The sequence below is a fragment of the Chlamydotis macqueenii genome, chromosome 1 (assembly GCF_036417535.1).
Source record: "Chlamydotis macqueenii isolate bChlMac1 chromosome 1, bChlMac1.mat, whole genome shotgun sequence".
Classification (NCBI taxonomy): Eukaryota; Metazoa; Chordata; class Aves; order Otidiformes; family Otididae; genus Chlamydotis; species Chlamydotis macqueenii.
In genome coordinates this window covers 144,983,690-144,999,749 of record NC_141556.1, presented here as the reverse complement: position 1 = coordinate 144,999,749, position 16,060 = coordinate 144,983,690, and the positions used below count along the sequence as shown (strand labels likewise).

At 41.1% G+C, this 16,060-nt stretch overlaps 1 non-coding gene across 1 annotated transcript; it reads right to left on the bottom strand.

Annotated features, from left to right (window-relative positions):
• Positions 1-14,799: 14,799 nt before the first annotated feature.
• TRNAE-CUC (transfer RNA glutamic acid (anticodon CUC)) lies at positions 14,800-14,871 on the bottom strand. The gene has a single exon. It is a non-coding gene; the product is annotated as a tRNA-Glu (tRNA).
• Between the last annotated feature and the right edge of the window lie 1,189 nt (positions 14,872-16,060).

The window sequence follows — 16,060 nt, the reverse complement described above, 5'->3', positions numbered from 1 at the left end:
GACAAAGGGGTAACAGTATTGAAAAAAAGATGCTAATGAAGATAAGAAATGTCATTTGGATTGTCTATATCAAGCTCTTTGGCTAAAGGATAGACACAGAAAAGTAAGTACAACACATGAAACTTTAAAGCTTTTCTGCTACTTCAGTCAGGTACTATATTCTACAACTTCCAAAGTTATTCAAGAAGCCTTATTTCAGCTACATTTATTCATTTCCAGGTGTTAGGACATATCTTTAGCAGATGAAAATTGCCACAGCGTGAAGCACCTAGGGAGCATACCCAGGAGGGTAAAGTGAAGAACATTCATGTGTATTTATATGGTTTGTCATTCTCAGCTCTTCATCTGATGCCATGGCAAATATTTAGCTTTGGGTTGTACTAACTTACAATACTGGGATTTCTCCAGAGGAAAGATATTTCTTAGTGAAGATACTGAAACTATTTCCTGAGTGAGCTTAAAGAAAACCTTGCCCTTGTGTTTCCTTAATGTGCTCAGAAGACTCTGAGCCTTCGCAAGAGACTTATGATTTAGACTCCTTTTTGTCTGTAAACTAGTTGCAACCTTGAAAACGTTGAGTCTCCACAGTGGAAAGCCCTCTGAGGATTTTTCATGCTGTTCAGGGGTAACATAACTCATTATCCCATAACCTAAGAAATGTTGCAAACACTCCAGAAAATGTATTTTCAATCTTTTAAGCAGAAGCTGATAAGAAAGGTCATACTCCTTAATTCCCAAAATGGTTTGTTTCCACTGTTTTGACACTTGAAAAAGTATTATCTTCTATATGGCCTTCATCATTATTGTAGAGTTCCATCACACCACAAAAATTGCTGGTGAAGGATGTCATTCTGAGACTTTAACTATCCTTGAACACAACTTAAGCCTAAGCTAAGGATTACGTCAAAAGAGATAACTGGCCAACGAACAAGTCTGGCTATTCCCTATCATCTACTGAAACAAGTTTATAATCCTTCATTTAATATGGGTCTGTACTGGGAAGGCTACACAGAAAAGTTTCTTGAATGCTCTCCAGAGGAGAGCACTTAACCACAGAACACGGACACTTAACCACAGAACAAAGACTTGGTCAGCAAGATATTCCCTCACCTTGATTTTAAAAACATGTCAAATATGACTTCAGATTTCATTAACTTTTGTGGGTATTGAATTACTCTGTATATAAGGAGATTTGCAGTGAGAAAGCAATCTATTTTAGCCGACGTTCTGATGTTGGAACATCTGATTCTCGAGCTCCTTCTTTCCTAACATAATCACAAAAGAAAGTCTGAAAGCACAGAAGATACCAATACTGTCAGAAGAAACAGTCCTAGCATAACCCTCTTCTCCTCTCTCCCTACCTATTAGTCCCTCTCACCACTCTTGATAGTATCCAGACAGAGATGCACTGGATTTTCCTGTCTATCCAGGATGGCTGAAATCTGGTTAAATCTATCCTCTCCTGTAATTCTTCTTGCCCTTCTGTTTTGGCAGAAGCAGTTCGCAGCAGTTGCTAGCATCTTGCAAGGGAAATAAGAGGATTTGTAACTATTAAGATAACAGCTGAGAATGCCTTCAGATAGTTCCCTGCTCTTTTTGTTATCTAGATCTGGAGCTTGACCTTTTTTTTGCAGGAAAATAGCTGAAGATCTTTCTTAAGCATTTGTTTCAGGAAGTTATCTTTTTCTTTTTTCTTATTTAATTTCTGGGTTTTTTTTTTTTTTGCAAAAATATTCCAAAGATCTCCTGCAAACGTTTTTAATGGACTTAGAGCCAGATCTAGAAAGCACGAGAATTTAAGAGGCTATAAAAGCCCAGAATCTTTATAAGTAAGAATGGCTTTCACCTTAGGCACCTCAGAGCTGCTGAAACTCCTTGGACATCTACGTCTTTGACTTCAAAGCCAAATTTACCCAGGTCTGAGCATTTCAGGTTTAAATATACTCTCCTAGCTTAAGTGTGTGTCGTGGTTTTGTTTAGTGAGGGGGGGGACTAAGGCAGTAGCTTCTGTAGGAAACTGCTAGAAGTCGCTCCGCTTTGTTCAGTGGACTCAGCCAGGCCTAGGGCGGACCCGCTGCTGGCCAAGGCCGAGCCAATTGGTAGCAGAATGTCCTGTGATAATGCCTCTGCGATAACGTATTTAAGAAGAGGAAAACAGGAAAAAAAAAAAAAGGGAAGAGAAGATGTGAAGAAGCTGAATGGGGGCAGAGGCGCAGAGGGGGAGGCACGAGCCTCATGGACCTTGCAGGCCTCACCCTCTGGCGTCCCGCCGGGCGGCCGACTGGGCCCAACTCAGCCTGGCCTGGCTGCAAGAAGTGGAGAGGAGATGAGATGGATGATGTGAAGAGATTCTGAGAGGCATCTGCCAGCCTGTTGTGAAGAACTTTTCTTGTGAGAGGAATGGCTGCAGAAGCCAAGGTCAGTTCAGAAGGAGAGGGAGGAGTAATGCGACTCCTGGCCAAGATTCCCCTGCAGCGTGGTGATGACCATGGTGGAGCATGTTGTCCCCCTGCAGCCCATGGAGGTCTATGGAGGGGCAGAGATCCACCTGCAGCCCATGGAGGACCCCACATCGGGGGAGGTGGATGCCTGAAGGCGGCTGTGGCCTGTGGAGGGCCCGCTGGGGCAACCATTCTGGAGAGACTGCACCCCGTGGAAGAGATGACCCATGGCAGAGCAGTTTCATGAAGGACTGTGGCCTACGGGTGGGACCCCACGCTGGAGCAGGGGAGGAATGTAAGTAGTTCTTCCCCCGATCATGAAGCAGCCGTGTAAAACAACACATGATGAACTGACCGCAACCCCCATTCCCTCTTCCCCCCTCTGCCGCTCGGCGGGGTGGGGAAGGTGGTAGAGATAATGTTAAGCTCGGGAAGAGGGAGGGGTTGGGGGAGGTTATCTTGTTCTCTGTCTCATTATCCTGCTAGTTTTAGTAATAAATGAATAATTTTCCCCAAGTTGAGTCTATTTTGCCCATAGTGGTAACTTTTAAGGATTTTGTCCCTGTACTTATCTCAAACCTTGAGCCGTTTTTCTTATATTATCTCCCCCTGTTCTCTCGGAGGGTGGGGGGAGTGAGAGAGAGACTGCATAGTCTGGTCCCAATTGGGGCTGAACTACGAGAGTGTGTATGTTCATCTCTTCTACCTGAACCCTACTGAGAGCCAGGCATTTGAGAGAGTGCAAGTCCTCTGTGGGACCTTCTGTGGTACCACATGTGCACACACAAAATCTGGCTCTCCACAGAAAGCCTCAGTGGATACTTTGCTTTTAAAGAGCGGGGATAAGAAGAGGAGTAATTGCTTACCTTGTATATAAGATATAAGCATTTCCCGTCACAGCCCTTGCCCATTCCCCTACAGAAGTAAAATTCCTGATGTGGTGCCTGAGGCTGGCTATAAGGTTTCCTAATCATGACCATTTATTGTTTCTAGTTAGGCACTTAGGGAGATGCTCATGCCTGCAGATGGTTCTGATACCTAAGAGACTTTGAGGTGGGAATTTCTTAGAATTACAATGGAGCTCAGTGTTCAGCCCACAAGAATAAGACCTTGGTACATAAATTCCTCAAGAAACTGAAAAATAGCCTGTCTTTGGGTAGCTTGTGTAAGGGGGACCATACAAAAAGCAAAGAAAAGGACTTCCTGATTCGTGTATCCTCATTTCCCTCACTCTCTACAAATGTGTTAGTGTGTTTTCCTGCCAAATTAGTCATCAGTACAAAAGTATTATATTAGAGGTCACACACACACCGCTTCAAATGGTGATGCATATAATCCTTTCATCACAGAGTTTTACTGGGAAAATTTAAAAAGTGAGATGGCTAATAAAGTAAGCTTAACTGATTCTTAGACAGAAAGATCTGTTGATTCAGTTTATGTTGCTTTGCAGTTGATGTAATATGCCAGGATAGCAGTATACTTGACTTAAAAAGTAATAGTAGTAACTTATCGTAAAGTGCTTATTATCATGGAAAGATCAAGGCTAGGCTGCATGGCAATCCGTAGGTTTGGGGAACTTAGGAAGATAAAACACAACAATTTATGGGAAAATACAGGAAGAGAGGAATGATTTCTTCACCAGTAACAGCCAAGCATAAGGAATGAAGGAATTCAACATTCACATGATTTCAGCAGCAGTGGGTAATTCATGAGATTTAGGATCAATTTGAAAATGAGCTAGGGAAGTGCCTGCTCAAAGCAGGGTAAGCTATGGGATCAGATCAGGTAGCTCAGGAATTCATCCGGTTGGGTCTTGAATCATAGAATCATAGAATCATAGAATGGTTAGGGTTGGAAGGGACCGTCAAAGGTCATCTAGTCCAACCCCCCCTGCAAGAAGCAGGGACATGCCCGACTAGATCAGGTTGATCAGAGCCTCATCCAGCCTGGCCTTGAACGTTTCCAGGGATGGGGCATCCACTACTTCTCTGGGCAACCTGTTCCAGTGTTCTACAACTCGCACTGTAAAAATTTTCTTCCTAATATCCAATCTAAGTCTACCTCCCTCTATTTTAAAACCATTACTCCTTGTTCTATCACAACAGGCCCTACTGAGCAGCCTCTCCCCATCTTTCTTGTAGGCCCCCTTGATGTACTCGAAGACCGCTATAAGGTCTCCCTGGAGCCTCCTCTTCTCCAGGCTGAACAGCCCCAACTCTCTCAGCCTGTCCTCATAGGAAAGGTGCTCCAGCCCTTTTATCATCTTCGTGGCCCTCCTCTGGACCCTCTCCAACTGGTCCATGTCCTTCTTGTGTTGGGGGCTCCAGAACTGGACACAGTACTCCAGGTGGGGTCTTACGAGGGCAGAGTAGAGGGGGAGAATCACCTCCCTCGACCTGCTGGCCACGCTCCTCTTCATGCAGCCCAGGATGCGGTTGGCCTTCTGGGCTGCAAGGGCGCATTGCCTGCTCATGTTAAGCTTCTCATCCACCAGCACTCCCAAGTCCTTCTCCTCAGGGCTGCTCTCAATCCATTCCCTGCCCAGCCTGTATTTGTGCCTGGGATTGCCACGACCCAGGTGCAGGACCTTGCACTTGGCCTGGTTGAACTTCATGAGGTCGGCATGGGCCCACTTCTCCAGCCTGTCAAGATCCCTCTGGATGGCATCCCTCCCTTCCAGGGTGTTGACGGCACCACACAGCTTGGTGTCATCGGCAAACCTCTGGGGAGGGAGACTGCACAACCTCTCTAGACAACCTGCTCCACTGTCCGGCTGTCCTCATCAGGCAAAAGCTTTTCCTTATATCCAACCTGAAACTCTCTTGTTTCACTTACGCACATTTGTATCTCATTCTCCCACCCTGCAACACTGTGAGTAGCCCAGCTCCACCTCCTCAATGATTCCTTGTAGGCACTGGGGGACTGTTAGGTCCCCCTGAAGCCATCTCTTCTGCAGACTGGACCAGAGCAGCTTACCCTGCCTCTCCTCACATGCCAAGGACTCCAGCTTCCACTGCCTTGGGGGCACTCCAAAAGCTTTCTCCAGTTTGTCTATGTCTTTCCTGCATTACAGTGCCCAAAACTTGATGCAGTATCTAGATATGGCTTGATGAGTGCCATATGGAGAGGGATGATCTTTTTTCCTTGGTCTATGTGCCTTGCCTCTATTCATAAACACAGGTGCTGTTGGCCACCTTTGCTGCCAGGGCATACCATGGACTCACATTCAGCTTGCTGCCTGCCATCATTCCAGGGCCTTTCCCACAGAGCTGCTCCCCAGCCTGTCCACCTTTTTCCAGAGAAAAAGCTTAGATGATGACCTTATATGAGGCCCCTACCCTGCAGATGTTTATCTTTTCCACTGTCTTGGGTGGAAATGAAATATGTCATCCTAACATGCATTCTCATGGAAGGTTAATTTAGTAGCCCTGACTTTACTGGGGATGACTCACGAGTCACGAGTTACTCATGTGCATAAATGTTTTCAAGATCACGCCTCGAGCATGTACCTGGGTTTGGAGGACTTTGATTGACAAATTTATTCTGTTCTCTTTTCTTTAAATATTAATTTGTTAACTTAAAAGTCGACTTATTCATACATTACTCATTAAAATATGAATAAAGTTAGTTATAAAAGGTCTAACCTAAAAAAAACCGACCCGCTTTTTTCTCAATTCTTTTGCAAGCTCTTAGGAAAAGTGTTATTCTCATTATATTTGAGGGATGCTAATGATTAACAAGGTTCATTATTAGTGGTGTACGCTGATATTTTAGCACTTTGAAGATTAAAAATCTTGGCTTTTCATCAAAATTATTAAACTGTTATCTCTGTCCACTTCAAAATCTTTTATAAAAGATCATTTATTAGTAATGGAGGATTCAACTGCCTAGCAATGATGCAAGCAAATCTTAATTTTCATTTCTTAGTACAGCAAAGTGTGAATTCTCAGATTTCTATTTTTCACCTTTTTTTTTTATTCTTGAATTGCTATCAAGGTCTCTATAATTAGCTTCAGCTGGTAGCTAGTTCACCTCATTTATTGCATCTTCACCAGTGCATCATCCCACCAAGCACTGCAAAAACTTAATATGCTGGGTCATCTTTGTGAAAACCTTTCCGAGTTTGATGATTTCTTGATTCATTGAAGCAAAATTTGCTGACAGAGAACAATTCCAGCTTTGAGATGAATTTATCCAGGGAATCTTGTATTAGTAAAATAAAATGATGGAACCTGTTGTTTTGCCAGATAGGTGCCTTTGACTGGAGATAGATTTTAGCTCCAAGAATGAAGTCAAAGTACCGGATGAGCTTCGTTCCTGTCTGATGGCAAAAAAAAAAAAAAAGAGAGAGACTATTTCCTTCCTTTTTTGCCCTCTTCCTCTTCTTGAAGAGTTTAAGTGAAAATGATCAGACTGAGGAAAGAAAGGGACTTTTACTGAATCACTGAGCATGGGAAAAAACATCTAGTAGTATCTTATCAGAACAGGTAGCTAGAAGTAGAAACCCTGCAGATATTGGAAGTTGCTCCTTCCTCCCTCCCTCCGTCCCTTCCTTCCTTCCTTCCCTCCCTTCCACCCTTCCTTCCCTCCCTCCCTCCCTTCTTGCTTCCTTCCTTCCTTCTTTCCTTCCTCACTTCCTTCCTTCCCCCTTTTGTCCCTCTATTCCTGTGCTATGCCAGTTTCTGAGCTATGTAAGTTGCTCTTCAGTCATGCACTACTTTGTGTGCAACTACTTTGAGAGCTGGAATGGATCATTGTTTTGGTGCAGCCTGTTCCAGAGAGAAAAAGGGTTAGGAAAATGTTGGGAAGAGAAATGCAGCCTGTTCCAGAGAGAAAAAGGGTTAGGAAAATGTTGGGAAGAGAAAGAAGAAAATGAAAGAAAGGTCAAGGCTATGGAAAAAATTCTGAAAGTAGGAAGAGTGGAAATAAATGGTAAGATTTTTCTGTGTGTTTTATAGAAGTACAGATTCTATGGCAATTAAATATAGTTGTATCTTACCCACTGCTAGATAGTGAATGATGACTAATAATCCATATTAGAATTAAAATCTAAATCTTTAGACTTTTTCTTATAGGGAAAGTGAAGTGCATTGCAAAGAATGGTAGTGATATGACTGCAAAGTCTGTTTGCAGACGGTGACTGCCCAAGTGGCTCTATAAGCACCTGCCTGTCAGCGACACTTTCACAGTGAGAACATAAATTACCAGCTACAATGCCCTATACTGAGTACAGCATAGTTCACCAACACACTTTGGAGCACAGTGTCTGACATTTCTGTATGTGGCAAAAAATCAATTATCGCCCTTCTCGATGCTCTTTTGTTTGGGGATGAGGGTTGGCGTGTTGTCAGGGCGTAAGCATGGAAGATCCTCCCAGTTGTGATCTTGACTATGAGTCTGAGATGTAGATAGCTCATTGTGCATGCATGTTTCTTCTCCTGCTGTGCCTAGGTTGAGAACAGTGTGATGAGGCACACAGAACAAAGGCAGCACAAGAAAACACTCTTTGCCTCCCTGTATTCCAAGCAAAGCCTTGGGGTTTATGACTGGAGGAGAATAACAGCAGTACGTGTAACTCTGGGGCCCCCACCATCTTCTTGGTGCTGTGGAAGGAAAGCTAAAAGCTATGTGGAATTTCACATGGGCTTTGCTGTTATTTGAGGTCTTTCTACTGGAATTAAAAGTGCAGTCATTAAAATTTCATGATACACTTCCAAGAAAAATGTTCTCTGTTTAGTAAAATAATTAAAAGCCTGAACAGTGTCTGCAGTAAGTGGCTATGGAGGGATGAATAAGAGTGCTGTAGAGGAAATGTGCTTGCTTTAATCAGCATTACATCAAGCAAGTGGGATCCACACAGGAGAAATGCTAAAAATCTATCATTCAATAGAGCTGCACCATTTCCAGACCCTTAGGGAGAGCTCAATGCTACTTTGCATTTCAGACACACTGTGGTTGGGTCAGACTAGAGTAAATCTAAACCATATCCCTCCCCAGGGTGCTTATATCATTCTAAATAAATAAAAACTTCCCAAAACAGAGTAGAATACATCAGAAAACTACTCCTCTGTCAGCCTTCAAGGTATTTCTGTCAGCCTCTGTGCTATTTTAAGCTCCTATATAGGTGGCAAACGCTCGGCTTGACACTGAATCTCAGTGACATGAATGCAGCGTTTCAGCAGCAAACACTGGTTAAAGGGAGGGCAAGGAAGCTGCAGCAGTCTCTCCTCCATATAGGGAAAGAAAGGTTTTATTTTTAGATTCTTTAACCATCTACCCCTGCAGCCCTCTCTGCTCCTTCAAATGCAGACATGTTACTCTGGGATAAGATTGTATGTGGTGGGCACTAAAATTATGCTGATGGCTTCTAGGAGACTCAAGATAGCAACAGGTGCCACCGTGAGCAGCAACATAGAAGCCTCTAAAAATGCGTGAAAGTGGAAGAAGAGGTTTGTCATCCGACCCAAAAGCTCCCAGTAGCTCCTGGATATAGTGCTGATGCTATCTACTTTATATCCTGGTGAATTGCAATGTTCAGCTGCCTGCTTTCTAATTTTGCCTATTGCTGTATTCAAATTAATGTCAGACACGATGTTCCAGAGCTTATGCATCTAACTGCAGTCATTCACCACAACAGCGGCTTCCAAATGTCCTATGGATGCTACTGTGACTGTATATAGCACAATGAATTTCTCGTGCCAAAGCCTTAAACCGTGGGTGTGGAGAAGAGAAATAGAAAAGGAGCCAAATTCCCAACACACCTTGTTGGAAAAACAATTATTTCTGAAAGCTAATCAGAAGCTGCTGGAAGAGGCATTTAACTTGTTTAACTTGTAGAAAATCTACACCTTCTTTCTGCAGGGTGGAAAATATTCTGCTCTTTTTGTAAGCATGCCCTGTTTGGTCTACAAATAGAACAAGAACATGCAAAGATCTTTGCTTCTGACCCAGCAATTTCTCTTAAGCAATCTAATGCTTTAATTTTGGTTCCACATACGAGCAGTCCCATTAAAGTCTCCATAAAGTAAAAGAAATGCTTAAGTACAGCAGTGTTCAACACTGTCATAACTGGGCTGAGGAAAGTGATGTTTCAGATTCCAGGTAACAGGCTGGGAAAGGTTTCAGTGTGTGTTTTCTTGTGTGGTGGCATCTTTATACTTATTATTTTGGTTGCCAAGGCATGCTCTCTTCAGCATTTCCCTCAGTACTCTTTACAAGGTTTACATTTCCTGAGGGTTTTTTTTTTCTAGCCATGTTCTCCTGTCACAGCTTACAATTTTTATTTTGGGCTTAGTAGCAAAATGCACAGTAGTTGGACCGCAGCAGCATATGATGAACACTTTAGGTCTGTTTCACCTCGCTGTCACTGAGGCCTCTGCATGACCCGGCTTCCGCAGTCTCTGCGTTCCATGCTACTACCTGCTCTTCTGGGATATTAATCACATATTGTTTCCCTGGCTCTAATTGGGAAGGTCTAAAAAGAATTACCCATTCCAGACATTGCTGGAAATTGGGTGTAGGTATAGCCTATGCAATGAGAGAAGAAATCTCCATGGACAGATACGGGGGAGGGAATTTTCCTTATAGATTTCATAGCGAAGTCTATGATGGTATTTCTTGCATGAATCTTTGTGTGCAGTTTGACTGAGAGGGGTGGAAATTTTCCAGAAAGTACACTGGTATAATATATGGAGCACTTGTTTATTATTAGCTATTGGGAACTTAAAATTAGGCAACTATTTTCCATGCTGCCCCTGGCTATGTTCCCACTACCGGCATAAGATACAATATTAGAAAAATGCTACTTCTCTTAGCTATAGGAGAGATTTAGTTGCTTGTATCAGAGGAGAAGAATTCAACAGCTTTGGATGGAAAGTTTCTTTTTTTTTTTCTTTTTAATAGTGTCACTTTTAATGGCTTTGCAATTCTTCAAATAAATGAAGTTGTAAGGCTCATTTCTAATCTCAAGCACACATAGGCATTTTTCAGAAGAGCTCTTAAGCAAGAATTTTATGATTTCACAGAAATACCCCATTCATCTTGATAGCTTAGTATCTGTGACCCAGGAAAACTAGATCTCTCCCTTCTCTGAGGCATCTCGAGACCAGGCGGTATGTCTTTATTGTAGGTGGGATATTCACATGACATTACTCTGAGCCGCAGAACTGTGCATGCATTAGCCATACTTGCCCAGAAGGCGAGCAGCTATGAAGACAAGGATTTTAGATGGTTACTAGATGTATGATTCTGTGATTACTATTCTAGGAAACTGGCAAATATGTAGAGATTTTGTAAACATCAGCTATTTTTCTGAAGCACAAGCAGGAATCTTTCTTCATCTGCTTGCTCTGAACAATTTCCTGTACCTGAGACCCTTTACTGGCAATAGTAGAGCTCCTTCTTTTAGTGAATTCACAAAATTTGGTCTTTCTGGACAAAGTGTTATTGTAGACTGTCTGTTGAGACTGACTGTTTAAAGTCAGTGAAGTAAAAGCCACAAACATTTGCCTGACTTATGCCTTACTTCTAGCTATTCTTCTTACCTCACTGCCTGATTCTCCTGACAGCTCTCTTGTACTCTTGCAGTGAACACTCTTTTATGTAGATGAAAATACTGTATTCATAAATTAGTCCAGAATAGCTCCATTTCTGTATGTGTTTTTCTGCCTGATGCAGCCAAAAGCTTTAAGATACACTCAGGACTGTTGGTCATGGCAGGAGCCTGGCTTACTCTTCAGCTAGCTCACTCCAACTACAAGGTATTTTTTCATTCAGCATTCCCAATCAGTGCAGAATCGGAAGTAAATTAACCAGTGTAAATTCATTAAAGACACCAGTACCAACCGTAAGAATATTTATGAATTCTTAAGATCTTCTTCTTTCCTCCAGATCAAATATTTGCTATTTTCAAGTGTTTTCTAAAGTTATCTTTGGCACAGGTGTTTGGTTTGCTTTAGGTACGAAACCCATTTCCTCTTGCCACCAAGGCTAATCATGCAGGCAAGGGAATATGTTCCCTAATCGTAGTTTGTTATTCCTTTTCATTGTTAGTCACACCTTTTTTTAGCTTTTAAAAAACTATCTCAATAGGTAGAATCAATGAGGCACTTCTATCATGTAGTGCCCATCCCAGTGTGTGAGTAATGAATAAAGTGAACAGTGTGCAAAGACAGTAGGGGTTTTTACATAAATAATTTGGTGAGTATTTGTGGAATACAAATTAATTAGCAAAAATTAATTAGTTAATTAGCAAAAATCAGCCTAATTTGCCAGGTTTTATCAGTGCAATGTAGGGGTACATTTACTGGGGAAATTGTTCACAGAATTTCTTACTGCTTAAGTTCTTTTTCTCACACTCTGACTTAAAATAGGTTTACGTTTGAAGATGACTGTACTGGAAACAAAATTGCCTCAGGTTCTTTATGGAAAATACAAAAGACTCATGTAATATTTGTGTCAAATTAATCACCTTTTACCTTGCTTGCCCAATCAGTATGGCACATCAAAAATGCTTATCACTGAGGGGTTTTAAGAGCAAAAGCTTTTATAGTTGCAAGTGACTCCAAAATAAAAAGTGCATGGAGGTTGATAACTCTTTCTTGCTGTGACCTTTCAGACTTTCATACTTGTCTTCATTTCTTATCAGAAAACCAGTAAACATCCAGAGTGTTTTCAAAACACGACTTGTGCTGAAATGTCTTTTTTTTTAGATCAAAGAAGTCAGATTCATAGATTTAAAACAATGTTTTATTTTCTCTCTTTCTGTGCCCAGTTTGACCTCAGAATCTTCCCACTGAAAACTTTTCAAATTAAGATCTCTTGACAAAAGTTTTAGTTTACCTGAAAGAGCAAAAAGTACTTTGTGAAAAGTGTACAAAGTGTTTACTAAAACATCTGTGTAAAGCGGATAATATTCTACAGTTTGTAGGCAAGACAGACAAAATGATGTATCTATGTTTAAGAGATTAAAAATTCAGAAGTCTGTGTTTTCCTTTCTATAGCTTACCTTGGGACACAGATTAACGGCATTTGTTTTAATACAATAAATTTATTCACAGGAAAGATTACAGGGAGCTAAGGAAATCTCTCTTGTCTTTGTGTTAGCTATATCTCCCTCTTCTTTGTGTCCATTGTTAATATGTGTGACAAATTACAACCTTTTCTTTCCCCACACCCCACAAAAAAATCCCCCCTACTTCAGAAATCCATTCACACTTGAACAGGGAGAGTAGTTTAAAGCATAGGAGAAAACCAGTTAGGCGATCTGAAATTTTCAGAGTATAAAAACATTTTCAGAGAGAGTCTTTCAGAGTCTGAAATATTTTTTTTGCTAAGGCATTATGGAGAAGAATGAAAATTGTGCTTCATTTTCCTTCAGAATATAGATCATATAGAATGCTACCATTCTGTAAAGACACAAACAAAAAGCAATTACATGAAAGTAAAGTAAGTATATAGTCAGAGTTGAATAGTTCACTGATCTGGACATTAAAAATATCTATGTGCACATAACTGATCAGGGGATATCATTGGCACACAACTCCCTGCATTTCAAATACAGTACAGCCATAGCTTCATCGCACCAACTAGAACGGCGTTATTACAGGAATATATCACCACCACCTCTCAAGTGAAAGAACAGTACTGATCCACATCACTTCTGTCCTCCTTTACTCATTCTTAACCTAACTTGTTGAGGTGGTGTGATTACAGAATATTATGGTTCTAGAACGGCCTGTGGTGGCTCTTATAAATTGCTGGTCTGCTTTTCTTAAGTTGATGGGTTGCTTTTTTTTGTGTGTGTGTGCGTGAATTCTATTTCCAACCTTATTTTATTTCAAATGATTGGTTTTATCTAATTTTGTCATCATGGCAAATATTGTAGCTGATTACAGACATACTGTATCTAAAATACCAAGAAACAAACACAATTAAAAAAGAACTACTTTCCCTTTGATCAGCAACCCATAGAAACCTGCTGACTTCTTTCAGACATTATAGCTCTTTTAATTAACTTACTACTGGCTTTGCTATTATACAGAACTAAACTACTGCAAGAATGTTAAGGCGATAATAAACATCTCATTTAAATCCACTAAAGAGAGAAAAAAAGTAATTTACAGCAAGATCTTTGTCCTTAGTTTACCCTTGAGTCCCTCTGTAGGAAGCAGACTTTCTTACTGAGTGAGATGAGAAATATCAGGGTTTTGCTGCCTAAAATCTGTTTAAGAAGCTGGGATCAGCATCAGTTTGCAAGATTTCCTGCTTTTTCATTTCCTTCTTCTAGTAAATTCAAACATCAGTTTTAGATTTGTAGAAACTTTTTATCTTTTTAATTAATGTCTCAGGTTTTTCAGTATTAAAACCTAGATGCAATGATGAGTTGTAATCTATGGTTTTTCAAAAAGGAACAACATTTGATTCAACTAAATCCGTTCTGACTGAAAAAAAATGGTGTTATCTCTATATATAGTACTGGGGGAAAAATGGTGACATTATTTAAACGATTTTGGTGTTTAACTTTCGGTAAAGAAGGGAGTTTAGAGAGGGCTTAGGAAATAGCACTAAAAATAATCCAGAGATCTAGAAAGCATGCTTCACATAGCAAGGGAATAAAGAAATTCAATTTATTTATTTTTTTAAAGAGAAGTTTGAGAGATGACTTGGTCAAGTGTGGCAAGTACCTCCATGAAGAAGTGTTTGCTGTTAGTGTAGAGATTGTTCATCCACTGAACCAACAGCAAGAGACTGAAACCAATTGAGTTCCAAATGGCAAGAAATGGGAATTTCTGGCCGTGATTGTACCAAAACACAAACAGAGGTGATAGACTCCAGGTTGCCTAATGTCTGTAAACAAGGATAGATAGAGTTACCAAATGATGCTCTACCTTTGTCAGATGTTGTGGCCGTGATGCAGGCAATCAGATGAGCCATTCACATCCTGACACTACCTCCTACCACAGGACTGTCACTCCAGTTGATTCTTTCATCTCACATGATAATATTTGAATCTAAACTGCAGATGCAGAAAGAACTTGACTCATAACCGAAAGAAGGCTTTACAGAAAATCTTAAAGGAGTTCAAGCTTTCAAAGAGCTGTGTAACAAATGTTGTGTCCTAAGCTGCCCTCTTACCCCGCGTGCTGCTTCCCCAAAGGGGCACTGTCCTAGTACACTGTCACCTCAACCCATGAGTTTTCCTTTCTTTCTGATTCTTTCCCCCATTCCACCTGGAAAGGGTGAGCGACAAGTACTTATTATATGGTACTTATTTGCTGGTTGGCGTTAAACCACGTTAGTCATTTTTAGCACTCAATATCGTGCTCCAAAGACGCTTTGCCGAGGGGAAAAAGACATGTTCCCTGACCGGGAATCGAACCCGGGCCGCGGCGGTGAGAGCGCCGAATCCTAACCACTAGACCACCAGGGAAGAGATACTAAATTTACTGGGGTCACTCGCAATCCTGCATAATTTGGGACTAGTTTCAGCTAACTAAAGCGGTTTCAATTTCTAATTGAATGAATCCAAAGAGGTTTGAAAATACTTACAAGATGTGCCATATAAATTCCAACAATTAGTAAGTCAGAGGTAATTGTGACCTGTTTCTGTATATACTGTGAACACAAAAAAGTGATAAATTAATCAAGTGCACTATTCATTGCAAAATTACTTTTTCAGTCTTAATAATGAAGCAATTGTACAGAGACGAACTCTCTGCTCTTAGACTTTCTGGTCACTAACACAAGCAATTTTTCAGGAATGGGGCAGGGTGTTGCTTTATCCTTACCCGTCTGCCACAGCCCCCAGTAGTCTCATTGCAGAACCATTGTGCTTTCCAACACCGTGTTAATAGCCTTCACTGTTGCTGGCCTAAAAGTACTGCTTATAAATTTGTTAGGAGGAGAAAGTTGTACATGACCTATTTCTACATAGGCACTTTGATTTGTACAATATTCCAGCATGCTTCATTGACTCCAATCCAGTTCATAGACCATTGGATATGAAATAAAACCAGAAGAAAATTGGCATGTACTGTCACCTTTTCTCTTCAGGGGCCAATGAGGTATCCTAAACATCTCTGATGACCCAATAATGCATTAAAAAGCCATTCATCACAGGCCTGGAATCACTGAAGGCTTTACACAGAAGACTTTAGTACTGCAGAGATTGTGTCTGTAGTATTTACTTCCTGCTTTTGATGATAAAAAGAGTGCTGGAAAGACTGTGGATTTTACATGAGGAACGCAAGAACAGAAAGGAGTAGGAGTAGGTCGCCTCTCCTGCAACACTTCATGTTTGGTCTTGGTGGCCCAGCCGTGTGGGATCATGGGAGAGGATTCCAGAGTTCAGACTGTTTTTGTATCCTGAGAATAACAGGAATATTCACTGGCTTAAGGGGATTAAAGATTAAAAAGGGAGAGAAAGAAAGGGAGCCTTTACTGAGAAGATGCAGCCAACGTCAGGGAAGCCGTTTCTATTCTATACACCTTGTTATTTAGAGCTTTGCGTCCAGCTTGCTTCTGGCAACTACGAAATACATAATAAAATTAATAACAGTTCATTGCCACCAGCTGCTCACAAGAAACAGATGCAATTGTGGAGGCATTTAGTCAGCATT